The 13,378-nt window shown below is 38.7% G+C and overlaps 1 long non-coding RNA gene across 1 annotated transcript in view; it reads right to left on the bottom strand.

Annotated features, from left to right (window-relative positions):
• Positions 1–2,225: 2,225 nt before the first annotated feature.
• The window catches only part of LOC140530323 (uncharacterized), a 40,237-nt gene continuing 29,084 nt past the window's right edge, over positions 2,226–13,378 (bottom strand). Inside the window, exons 2-3 of the long non-coding RNA XR_011975900.1 lie at positions 10,677–10,734; positions 2,226–2,740 (exon numbers count right to left, since the gene is read on the bottom strand). This is a non-coding gene — a long non-coding RNA (uncharacterized lncRNA). The remainder of the gene's footprint in view (positions 2,741–10,676; positions 10,735–13,378) is intronic.

Here is a 13,378-nt window from a genome sequence, read left to right as displayed (position 1 = left end):
GTAAGGAACTTGGATTAAAGTATTCTACTGCCACCAGTATCTATAGGAGAGAAGTTTCTTCCTGTGCAATTACCAGCCCCTCTTAATAGATCACAGACTTGCAAACAAAGAGGCTATACCCATCCTTACCAATCTGTGGCAGAGAGAAAGACCATGTATAAAGCACTTAGTGTGAGCCAGCTAGACTTCTAAGAATTGGGAATGGAAAACCAAGTTGGGAACCAAAGATAAACCAAATGGAAACAAACAAAAGCAAACAGCCTTTTGTACCTCCCAGAGATCTCTGTTTTATTAAGCAAAGCTAGCCCATCAGTAGGAGGTGATAGGGAAGGGTAAGCAAACAACAAAGGATCCTTTGTCCAAAAGGTTGCTCGTGCAGTCAATGTTTGATTCCCCTAGCCCCCAACCCAGGACAAAATGTACAGTTAACTTCAAGTCCTGACAAAGCCATATACTCAATAGGGAAGTTTTTTGTAGAGCTTTCCAAAGGTGGGGGTAGGGGGAAGAATGAACAAAACTTCCCCCATGCCTAGAGCCCCGAGGGAGAGCAAGCCTTTTCTGGTCAGCTTTGAGTGGTATCTGCTTCTGCCAGCCCCTCCCCATCCCACTACCCATGGGGACAGAGCAAGAGCGTGCAGGAATCAGTAAGTGTTCAGCTGAGCATCTCATTGCACAATTTGATATCATGTGAACTGTGTTGAACTCTCTTCAGCTGGGCATACTTTACATTTTTTTTCCTTCAGAACATTTCAAAGATTTTAATGAACCCTATAATATTATTTAGTGGCTCATTAAATAATATCAAATGAGATCATTTAAATCATTACACTTTTTTTAAAGAATGGCATGGGGAGCTGCAATATCATCTCTGTGTCTTGGTGAGGTGGCTAACTTCACAAAAGCACCTTCATTCCTACAGTTATGACTTCCAAATTCAAAAGCAAATAATTGGACTCCCTGCACAAATGAGGCAGGTATTGTATTATCCAGTCTTCCAAGGGCAGGTCTCCAGCAAGCCATGGAAAACAGCCAAGATCAAACTTACCCAGTCTTAAATTCCAGCTGAAAAAGCTGAAAAGACATCCATGTTCCAAATCACAAGATACAATTCAATTAATCAATAACAAATATGTGTCAATCATCTATTACATGTCCCATGGTGCTAAAGTTTAGGAAAACAAAAACAAATGAATTTGCATTCTACATGGCGAAGCATCATGTCCAAAGAAATGCAAAATCAAATATAAAGCAGTTAGAGCAGGCATGAGGAACTGGCAGTCTCGAGGCCCCTGGTAACCCTCTAAACACACTAAACCCTTAGTGTGGCACTTAGTTTGGATTCCCAAGGCTCAACTTCAGGACCTAGAGCATCCCCCTGAGGCCCTACAGCGAAGGTTCCCCACCTCTGAGTTGGAGGAAAATTAGTTAGGGAGAGAGGGTACCTTACCTAATCCAACCTTTATTGAGCTATCCAATCAATAGCCAAGAATTTTCATTCATTTAGTCCATGTTTTTTTTTCTGATAGAAGACAGGAGAAGGCTGGTGGATTTTTCATTTTCTAGTGGAAATATTATCACAAAAAATGTCATGAAAATCTCCAGAAGCATCAAACAAAATTTAATGTAATTCACAAACATACTGTATGCCATGTGACATTTTAGGAATACTGTGAAATTAAAGAAAACACCCATAATGTGGTGGAGAACTCAAAGAAGTTGAGGTTCATGGAATGAGAGGGCTAGAGGTTTTAGGACACATCATTTTCATGTGATGTGATAGTGGACACACTCCCCCCCCTAAAGGGACTGATTATAGGGCAGAGAGTGTCTAGGTTTGGGAGAACATTGGTACTTGCACATTTTTCTCTAAGCTAGTTTTCTAGCATGATCAGGGAGAAAATTTGGGCAGAGAAAGCCTGTGTAGAGGTAGGAAAGAAAGGGATAGATGGGGAAAGTTAGACTAGAACTCAGAAAGTCCATGGGGGCATGAGCAAGCTTTTTGGAAGAGAAGGTACAAACCAGATGATGACTCACTTTTTGATGACTACATCTGTGACATTATTAGTTTGTGCTCAAATCTTCATAATCTCTTAGATCCCTTGAATCAAACTAATTCACACAGAAATCTCCTGACTTGGCCTATTGCATCATCATTCAAGTCCCATTCCTCACATTCACATAAAGTTGAGGAAAATCTAACAAGGTATTTGTACACACACATACACTTTCTTTTTTTTTTATTTTGCTTTAAAATGATATGGATATACTTTATTTTATTTTATGTATAACTCTCTCCCTCTGGTAGCCAGATAGTAATCAAATTTTGATAAAGAATAAGAAAAAGAAAAAAAATCAGCAAAACTAATCAACACATGAAGAAAGCATGACAGACTAATTGAAGTCCATGCATACGTACACCTCAAAGAAGGCCAGGCAATGCCTTTTCTCATCTCTTCAGGCAGAAGCTTAGTTATAATTATGAAAGTTTGGTTGGCAATAGCATTGGAGTTTTGTTCTTACAATTTACATTGCTGTAGCCACCACACATATCGCATTCCTCATTTGACTTATTCTGTTGGGCATCCATTCGATAACATCTTTTTATGCTTCTCTGATTTCTTCTAATAATTGGATCTTCTGATACTATAGTATCCCATTTCATCCATGTCTTCTCTTTGTCTACTGAGTGATTTGTCAATGAACAGTTACTTTTTCCTTCCAATTTTTTACGGCCTCTTCTCTAAAAAAAAAAAGATTAATCTAAATATATTCATGATGGGGATTTTATTTTCCTCTCTGACATGCTTAGAGTGTAGTGAGATGTCTGAGTCAAAGATTATAGAATTTTTTTATTTCTTTGTGTTGTTATTTCAGAGAATTTATGTTCAAACTCTACATTGATCTTTATAAATCATGTGACCTTAAGGCAAGTCCTCAACAACTCAGCACCTCAATTCCCTCATCTGAAAAGCCAGGCAGTTGAACTTGATGAGCTGTGTATATTCTTTTCTAACTCTAAATATATCTTTCTATAACCTGCTTTTCAAATCTTGTCAAAATCATAGTTCTTGGAGCTGGAGGGGTCCTCAAGAAAAGCTGGATTTCAGTGGTAAGGTATTGATCTCATTTCAGATATCATGAAACTGAAGCCAGGACGTGTTAAATGGTTATTCATTGCCACATACCTAGTACAGGGTGGAGGGAAATGAATAACCAGATTCCCTGTCTCTTGAAGCTTGTCACTGCTTCTAATAAGGGAAAAGGCTAGAATGAAACAGTGAAAAGATTGGTGAAAGTTAAGTCTGAAGAACAGATTTTGTGTGAATCAATTACGAACTTTTCAAGACCACACCTCTCTGCCACTCAGTTTTCTCCTTTCATTTAGACATAGTGCTTGGTTTTGAAATCAGACGACCTGGAGTTAAATTCTACCCTTCTTATGTGACTTTGAACAAGTAACTTGATCTCCTTGAGTCTCAGGGTTTTTGGTTTTTTGTTTTTTTCCTCTTTCCTAAAAGGCCTTGGGATTGGAGTTTTCTTAACTCCCTTCTAGCTTGGGATCTTTGATTGATCAAGCTTTCCAGCTTAGTAATTAATCTAGTGGACATAACTGAGTCTTGTTTGGATGATCTTGGCCCATCATTGTGAATGGCAATAATGATTGTGCAATCATGTTGATGGGGAAAGTATCACAGTGGGTGAAGTGTGAAGGGTATTTTAATGTCTTCAGGAAATTGAGATACTGGAGAAACTCTCAGACATTTAGTAGCTGTATGACCTGGGGTAATGCACTTAATAACTCTATGCCTCAGTTTCCTTTTTTTGTAAATGTTCTAATTTGACTTTATGACCTGTAAGGTCTTTTGCAGTTCAGAAGCTATGATGTGACCATCCTTCATTTTTTCCCCTTGTCTTTTGCAGATGTCTCAATTCGGCCTCATTTAATTCCCCAAATAGGAGTAGATTTATTGATTTTAATTATAGAAGAACTTCCCCTTTATTGTTGACCCAGAACCAAAGAAGTTTACCTGCCCTAGTTCTATTGAGATTTCTCCCTCACTGTATTCTCTATGGCTAGAATCAGAACTTGAGTAATTTTATCATGTCTATTGCTTTCAGAACAGCCTTGAGAGAGAAAACAGATGAGAAAGTGAGAACAGTGACAACGAAGATTTGCTTTAGGTTGTTTTTGAACCAGGGAGGATTTAGACCAGGGGTGGGGAACCTGCAGCCTCGAGGCCACATGTGACCCTCTAGGTCTTCAAGTGCAACCTGGAGGCCATAGATTCCCCATCCCTGATTTAGACCTCCAGTGAATATTTGTTTCTGGGGAAACAGTCAGCAAATTCATGCAGCAAATTCATGTCTGTTTTCTCTCAAAGTTGATGTCAAAATAGCAGAGAGGGTGGTAGGCTGAGTGTTGAGGCCTGTTGACTGTCAAGGTCCAAGCTTGAGTTTTCAGGTTTCAGAATGATGCTGGCCATAGTCTCCTCTCCCCAGAAGCAAGAAAGTGCAAGAAACTACCATTCAATACATAGGAAAACTCACCTTCTAGAACTTTCAGGTAGCTATGAAGGAGAATATTAGGTTCCATTATCCTATACCTGAAGGTCTGAAGGAAATTTTCAAAATAACTTAGCTAATTTGGGCCTCACAGCTCTATGAGGGAGATGTTAATATTCTGTTTTAAAGTGGAGGAAACCAAGGTTGAAGCTAAATGATTTGAACTATTTCTAACTTGTTCTAGAATCATTTTTAAGGAAGGAAAAATATTAAAATAAAAATTCCAGTGAAACTCCATGATGATGGAGACTCTTTGGTTTCTGTTTTTGTAGATCCTGTACTTGGCACAGTTTTTGAGACAAAGCAAGTTCTTGCTTGCTGTGGTGAAATGTTGTCAGAATTTCTTCACTTCCCACAAGGTTACACTGAGTTTGCACCTCTCCTCCATGTCAACAGGTACTTCATCACCAAGAAATCTCATCATTCTGAAAGATTCAAAGAGCTTTGGTATTCAAAGCTCATCTCTAAAATATTCTGATTGGAGGCTCTAAACTCAACTACAATTTAAGATGGGAAGGACCAGGTAGACATCTTTTCATTTTGGACTTTGACTTCTGCACCTTTACTCCTCTTACCTCACTCCCTTCCCTCAGATTTCAGCTTTATTTTGTGCCTGGACCTCATCCCTTTAAGTTTGTCAACTCCTTGGGCAGAAAAAGTCTTTTCCCCCCTATTTTCAATGCCAGCACTGAGTATAGTGGCTGGCACATATTAATAGTTTAATAAATGTTTATTAACTGTTACCTAATTAGCCAGCATGGTGAAGTGAAAACAATATAATTAGGAATGATTAATGTGGATCTATAATATTTGATTTGTGATCTAAATTCTTCAACTTACTATGTGACCTTGGAAAAATCATGTCTGTCTCTGGACTTCAGTTTGATAGTTTTTAAAATGAGTAGCCATTCTAGATTCCAACTCTGTCTTTAATCCTATGATCCTTGGGTTCTTGGATTAATCTGCAGTCTCAGAAATGGGTTTATTCTCTCTAACGACATAAATCAGTGAGCCAGTCAGTTAATAAGCATTTATTTATTATGTGCCAGGTATTGTATCAAGTGCTGGGAATAAAACAAAACAAAACAAAAAAACGGCCATTGAATATCATATATCCTCAAAGAACTCTGAATCTAACTGCCCTAAATATATACAAACAAACTAGATAAAGAGTAAATAGGAAGTAATTAACAGAAGAAAGATATTAGATTTAACAGAGGTTAGGAAAGGCTTCCTGCCAAAGATAGACTTTAGTTCTTTTGAATTGAAGTCAGGGAAGCAGAGATGAGGAGTGAGCACATTGCAGGCATGGGGAACATTCAAGAAAATGCCTGGAAGTGACAAATGGAATGTCTTCTAATGGAAGTTTGTGGTAGGATGTGAGGGGTAAGAAGATTGAAAAAGTAGAGAGTAGTTATGAAAGATTTGGAATTCCAGAGGACTTTTTATTTGATCTTGGAGATGGTAGGAAACATTTAGAGTTTAGTGAGTAGGGGTGTGATTTGGTCAGATGTACAGGTCTCTACATGGTGTCAGAAGTGCCCTCCCCCTCTAAGATTCCAATCTTATAATTCTGCCCATGCCTGGCCATCGTGTTTCATTCTTATCCTTATCCTTCTTTAATAGGACATCTCTCCCACATACATTCTAATTCTAATACACATCATCTAGATTTCCCGATCCTGGGCAGATAGTAAGGTAGCTGATGGGAAGGCCATCTGTGATACCACATCCACAATGCGTCTTCCCCCTAAACTTCTTGCCATTGGGTAGGTACCGAGAAAGTCAGATCACCCAATAATTTTCCCATAGAGATGATCCATGTCCTTCCCACATAACCTTGTTCTACTCTGTGATGTGTCCTGGTCCACACCAACTTATAGTTTGTCACACTATTGTCTTTCTATTGATCTTGAGCTTTAATTCTTCAGAAACCATACCACACCATGATTCAAAACTCCTCACATTTATATTTATTACTAAAAATTAAAAATAATTATGGAACTTTAAAATTCATTCTTAATTTTATATAATGTGGGAGTGGAGGTGAGGGTGATGGGAAAGTTCAAGGCAGTCCCCAAAGAAGATAGGGATTCTGTTTCCAAAAAGGTGTGAGGACATGGAGGACAAGTATGCTCTCCAATTTACAACCTTCCCACGTATTCTGTAGCTGATTTGGGTCAGTTACCTATTGGATGAATGGATGGTTCAGTGGTACTGGAATCAATATTCGGTTGAAGTAAAGGCATTAGTCAGCTAGGGCCTGTGAATACAAGTCTGTTAGGATTGCTTCATTGCATTTGTTCTGACCTACTTTTAGATAACGGAGACTGGAGATGACTATGATTTGATGAGCTTCGAAAGGACAGGAGAAGGAGTTATAAGAAGTTTGAGACTGGAGATTGGAGTCTAAGTCAGGACTGAAAGGCAATGAAATGGTTCTAAGAAACAGTCCCTCCCTCCTAGACTTGCAGAAATACACCAGTAGTACATAGATGTGAACTTGTCTATGTGTTGGTTATGTTGGACATAGGTGTGATCTTGGGGAGGTGAAGGTCTTGTAGAAATGTATTTTGAGCTCATTGAACTTTGAGCCTATCCTTCTCAGAAACTGAGGTAATCTAGATCAAAGTTCTCTACCACCTCTCACAGGTGGTAAGGATGGTGATCTAGGTCAGAGTGATCCATTGGTCCACATAGGTGGTTGGTATGGTGATCTAGATCAAGGTGCTGCATCACCCCACACATGGTGATATAGATCACAGTGTTGCATTGCCCCACACTGGAGGTAAGGATGGTGATCTAGATCAGAATGCTGCATCACCCTACAGAGGTAGTAGGGATAGTGATCTAGATCAGAGTGTTTTACTGCCCCACACAGTTGATAGGAATGGTGTAATGGTAATTTAAACAGGAAGATCTTTCTCATTCATTAACAGGTTCATGTGACCTCCCTGGGTTGCATGGAAGTCTGAGTTACATGGAGCCTGTGGTGGGAAGAGCTTATTGAATGGGTAGAACAGAAAAAGTGGAACAGGAAGAGGTGGAGCTAGAGCAGAGCTGAGAGAAAATTTGATCATGAGAACAATCAGAGATAGGAAGGATGCAGGCAAGCAGACAGCTGGCTAGCATGAGTGAAGGAGCTTGTTTATGATTTTATTTAAGGGAGCTTGCTTGTGATTTGTTTAAGGGAGCTGGTTTGTGGGAAGCTAACAGGAGGAAGGCTTGGGGATGGCATTATCCTCTGCATTGTTATTTTGTATAGATTTTTGTTACTATGAAGGATTTGGCTTTCTAGTATTTGAATAAATGTTTTGGTTCTGTCTTCCACATGGAGAGTCTATTGTATTTCACGATTCTGATTTGTACCAGGATATTCATGGACACCACAGGTGCTATGAATATCGGCACTACATTGGCACTACAAATGGTGATCTAGATTGGGTGATGCATTGCCTCATGCATATTGATCCTGATTAGAGTGTTCCATTGACCCACACAGGTGGTAGGGATGGTGGTCAAATTATTCAATATCTTTTCAGTAAATCATCCTTTGTAAAAGTTAATTAAGTGAAAATTGGTTAAATGGAGCTGAAGAGATAATCATTGGCAATTAACAGTTGGTAGAACAGATCAGAATTGGAATTTGGGTTAATAACATTAAAGAAACCTTGAGTCCTCAAGTTTACCACTGGAACCTTGAGAGGGGAGAGATAGTAGTCTTTCTTCTGGGAGAATGTGCACAGACAAATCATTATAGGAATAACAAAACCAAATCAAGTGTCTGCATTCAAAGAAGAAACAAAGAACTATTTCTCGATAATTTCCTTCAAAACAGTTATACCCCTTAAAGAGTAAAAGGAAATACACAATACACTTAGATATAGGCATCTAACAATTTTTAAAACAACATATGACACTTGATGTTGTTATATTAAGAAAATCTGATCAGAATTCAAACCATGTTTGTGGTTTGAGTTTCTATCAGAGAAAATATTAAAAGGAAGAAAGTTGTTTGCTTTAGCAACTTGCTTTTCCAAAAAATCCTAGGTTTGAAAATATTTTTAACAACTAGCAAAAGTTGAATAATTTTGAAAGTGAAAGCAAAATTTTTTCACTAATTAACTCTCAACTTAAAAAGATGATAACCATTGCCAAGTGTTGGTTTCCTTCCTTACAATGCCTGAAATTAAAACATTCAAAACAGAAAGATGCTACTTCAAAACAATAGCTAATCAAACTTGTATTTGAGCAGAGAACCCATTGTTTTAGGAGAGAGATGTTTTAATGTGATTTTGATGACTTTTATCATGTATCCCTTCTTGTGTTTCAAAAGTAATTGCCAGCACATCTACACAGGTAATATAGAGATTGGAATTTTTTTCATAATTTACACAAAGAAATACATTTCTGAAGAAATAAAAAACCCTATTATTTTCTCCCATCTTCAAGCTCACTCATTTATCCTCTCCTTTATAACTAAAATTGCTTCCATCATAGCTAGAACAGCACTCAGAAGCCACCTACAGCAAGTCAATCCTTCCATTTTGCCAAAGGGTAGCATGTGAATGCAGGTTCTCTGTCTACTCGACCAATGCACATTTCACTATGCAATGTGGCATAGTTTCCCATTACTAATGAATTAATGTTGAATTGTGTGCACTGATATTCCCATTCTCTGTCATTCTAAGATTTCCTTTGCTTGCTTTTCATACACTTGCTCTGCCCCAGTCAAACATTTCCAAACATTTTATGTTTTCACATCTCCATTTCTTAGCTTCTGCTGTTCCCATATTTGTGATGCTTTTCACCCATCTTCACCTCTGAAAATTGTATCCATCCTTCAAGACTAAATACAAAGGTTGCCTTCCTTATGAAGCGTTCCATAATGTTCACAGCTAGAAAGAATATGTTCTTCCTTTCAACCAAACTAAAATGCTTTTAACTTCTCATTGAATCTCAGAATTGAAAAGGATCTTAGAAAACATCTAATTTAACTCATACAGTGAACCACTCTCTACACTAACATTGATGTAAACAATGGTGATATAGCATTTACTAGAAAACCTCCAGAAGGAGAAGAGGGAAGGAAAAAGCAAATGGAGGGTTCTAAACATTTATTAGACACCTACTGTATGCTAGGTACTGTGCTGTGCTTAAGAAGTATAATTTCATTTGATCATTTGAGAGAGGATACTACATTTCTGGGCAGAGCAAGGCAGCTTGGATTAGGTAAAAAGGGGTATCCTTATGCCATGCTGATATCAGCTTCCTTCCACCTAAACTCACTGTTTCTAATTCTACCCTCTGAGACCAACAACAAAAAGAGTCATATTTCATGTGCTTGAAGACAGAGACTTCATTCCCCAATTTTAAACATTATGGAGTACTATAAAAATCTAAAATATCTATTGACATTCAGTAAATACTTATTGAATGAAGACATTGATGGATAGTAATTTTTATAGTTTGAATTATTACCTGCATGATTTACTTCACTATGCAAATCATTCCAATAAATATGTATTTTCAGATAACATGTAAAGTCCTCATTCCAGTTATAACAATAAAAGCACCACTACCACAACCAACAATAATGATGAGGATGAGGATGAGGATGATGATAATGATAATCCCCTGAAAACCAAATAACCATCAACATCAAGAGGATAACTCATGAATACCAGCTTGGGAGGTGTTGAGTGAAATTTGTACAAGGCTGTGGTAGCTGAGAAAATCATTTCAGAACTTGGGAGAGGACTCCAGTCAGTGTCATGCAAATGTTACTCTAAATTTCAAAAACAGACAGGTGGTACTTGAGGTAGAAAGCCTTGGTATGGATGACAGTGAAGTAAGTCTCTTTGCCTCTCCTATAGAAGGCTAGATGCAGCAAAATAAAATCAGAAAGTACAATACCTTGCTGTTAGAAATGCTTCGACACAGATCATACTGACCAATAAAGTATACAAAATAAAATGAGAGTTCCTGGCTTCAAGAATCTTCCAATCTAAAGCAAAAATGGATTTGGTTTTGTACAACATTGGTAGAAAATGTCAAGAGCCACAAAAAGTAACTCCATATTGAGGGGATCAAGAAAGTTTTCTTGTACTTACATTTGAGTTAAGTATCTTCTTCAAGTTGCTTGAGCTGAGCTAAAAGAAACCAAGGATTCTAGGAGAAAGAAGTAAGAATGAGTCAGTTTTCATCATGAGGAAAAGGCGACACCAAGAAAAAAAATGAGCTGGCAGAGGCACCTAGGTGGAGCGCTAGGTAGAACTCTGAATGTGGAGTCAGGAATTCTTGAGTTCAAACAGCCTCTGACATTTAGCAAGTCACTTAATGCCAGTTTGTCTCAGTCTCCTCATCTGCAAAATAGGGATAAAAATAGCACGGAACTCTGAGGGAAGTTATTAGGATCAAATGAGAGTATATAAAACATTTATCTTAGTATCTTGCCCATAGTAAGCACTACATACATGAAATGGCATACATAAGCAACAGTAAGAGTGAATGTTTGCTGGACTGTTGGAGAAATCAAGGAGAATAACAAGCAATAAGGTTGGAAAGAGAGGATGGGATTAGGTTAAACAAAAAGTCTTACATGTAAAACAGAAGTTGATTTTAAATTCTAGAAGGAAGAGGGCGCCCTAATGTATTGACTAGCAGAGAGTTGCAATCACACATGCTGAGTTCTAGGAGTCACATTTATTAGCCTGAATGAGTCCAGAGAGGGTGCCCAGGACTGTGGAAAGAATTAAAATCATGGCCCAGAGCAATCTGTTATGTCTTAACCAGAGGATAACTAAGGACGACTGGTCATTCTTTGAAAAGTCTACAATCTTACCAAGTGAGAAATCTCTTCGACTGATTCTGTTTAGTTTTGAAGGACGAAAGTGGGGCTAATGTATTAAAGTTAAAGCACTCCAGTTGATAGGACATAAAAAGAAGAATAAAACTTTTCTTACTATTTAGCACAATCCAACAATGCAATGAGTCAAACCCAGTGTCAGACTGACTAGGTGACCCTGACCAAATCACACCCTTTATTTGCCTCAGTTTCTTCATCTGTTCAATGAGGACACAATAGCATTGAATGCCTAGGGACACTGGGGAGGCTCACAGGAGATAATAGTGTAATGTGCTTTCCCTACTTCGAAGCTCCTTCTAAACATGCGCTGCTGCCCTCATCATCATCAACAGCAATGATAACAGTAATAGAGTCTCAAGAGGCTGCAAGGACTTTATTATTAGGGTATCCAAAGCCTGTAAGGGGAGGCCAGATGTTCACTATGGGGAATGCTTTATTTTAGAATGTATTCATGCCTCATATGCTGAAGTGATCTTAGAGCTCTTTATCAAAAATTTGTGATTGTAAGAAATAGTGTTCCAGGGCACACATTCAACCTGTATCAAAAACGACCTCATTGTATCCATGAAGGAGTGAAAAACAATTAATAAGCACATTGTGCTAAGTACCAGGGATGCAGGGATCCTGCCTTTGAGAATTTTGTTCCAGTTGGGGAAGGCAATTCCTCTAGGGGAGATAGAACTGGAGAAGGGGAAGGATGGAGAAGACATAAGCATGGCCTGAAACATGGTCTGCAGTTGTTCAAGAAGTACAATGACAGCCTGATTACATCTGAGATGATGTGAAAGTTTATCCATGTGAGCCCAGGGTTCGAGGTGTAGGAGAGCCCATAGCAGCTGGAGGAGGCAAAAGCAGGGTGAAAGATGGATGGTTTGAATTTGACCAGGACCACAGGTGTTCTAGATGCCATCCCACTGCCTCCTGCATGACTCTTGTTCCTGTTCCCTTTTCCATCCTGTGTGCAATCATACCCATGCCGATCAATCCATGGGCAGTCGACAAAAAGCCTGCTTCTGCCCTGGCAAGACGTGGGATGCCTTTGATTTCATATATTTTCATTTCTTCAAACCTGACTGGGTGTAACTTTTTTTAAAGTAACATTTTTAAAACACACAGGCCGTCCTAATGGCACAGACATTTCTGTAAACGTTCTACCAGGCTACAGCTGAAATGTCACAAACGTTACTGAACAATAGTGAACTCGACGGGAATTAAGGGAGAATGGAGCAACAGCCAGCATGGGTGGGCATTTGCAAAACCTTAGGGGCCATTTGGTGGCAGTTAAAGCAAACATTTGTTTGGCCTCCTGCTTCAAACATTTTTTTTTCTATTTCCATTTGAAAACCTTCATTTCCCTTCAATATTTACTCTTTAGAGCTACAAAGTCCAAGGGGTGTTTGGGGAAATGCATGGCTTATTTCCTGAGTGCCACATTTCTTTTCTGTCTACATGCTTTCACACAAGTCCCTTCCCCACTCCCTACATGCCTCATACATATTCTATACTCAACTCAACCTTGCTGAGCTCTGATTGGATACCATGATCTCTCTGCAAAGTCTTCTGCAGAACTGAAGCTTACTCTTTTAATAACCTGATTGCACAAACATTAACCATGTTTATACAAACCTTAGAATCCTATACCTAAAGCTTCAAGGGATCCCAGATGTTATCTACCCCAGTTTCCTCATTCTACAGATGAGGAAACTGAGGCCAAGGGAAGTCAAATGACTCATCTAAGATCACAAAGGTAAAAAATGTGGGATTTGAAGCCAACTCCTCTGACCCCACAATTGTGTTGTTTCCACTGTGATACACTGCCACTACTTCTTTGTCATGATTAACATGTGAGAGAAGGGTTCAGTGTTTTCTTGGTGATTCAGGGTCACCATTAGGATCATCCAAGTTTGCGCTGTGTAGGAATTCAGTGAGTGTCCAGTTTAGTGGGCC

Source organism: Notamacropus eugenii, chromosome 2 (assembly GCF_028372415.1).
Source record: "Notamacropus eugenii isolate mMacEug1 chromosome 2, mMacEug1.pri_v2, whole genome shotgun sequence".
NCBI classification, from domain to species: Eukaryota; Metazoa; Chordata; class Mammalia; order Diprotodontia; family Macropodidae; genus Notamacropus; species Notamacropus eugenii.
The sequence above is the reverse complement of the archived record's forward strand: the minus strand, read 5'-3'. Positions and strand labels throughout refer to the sequence as shown.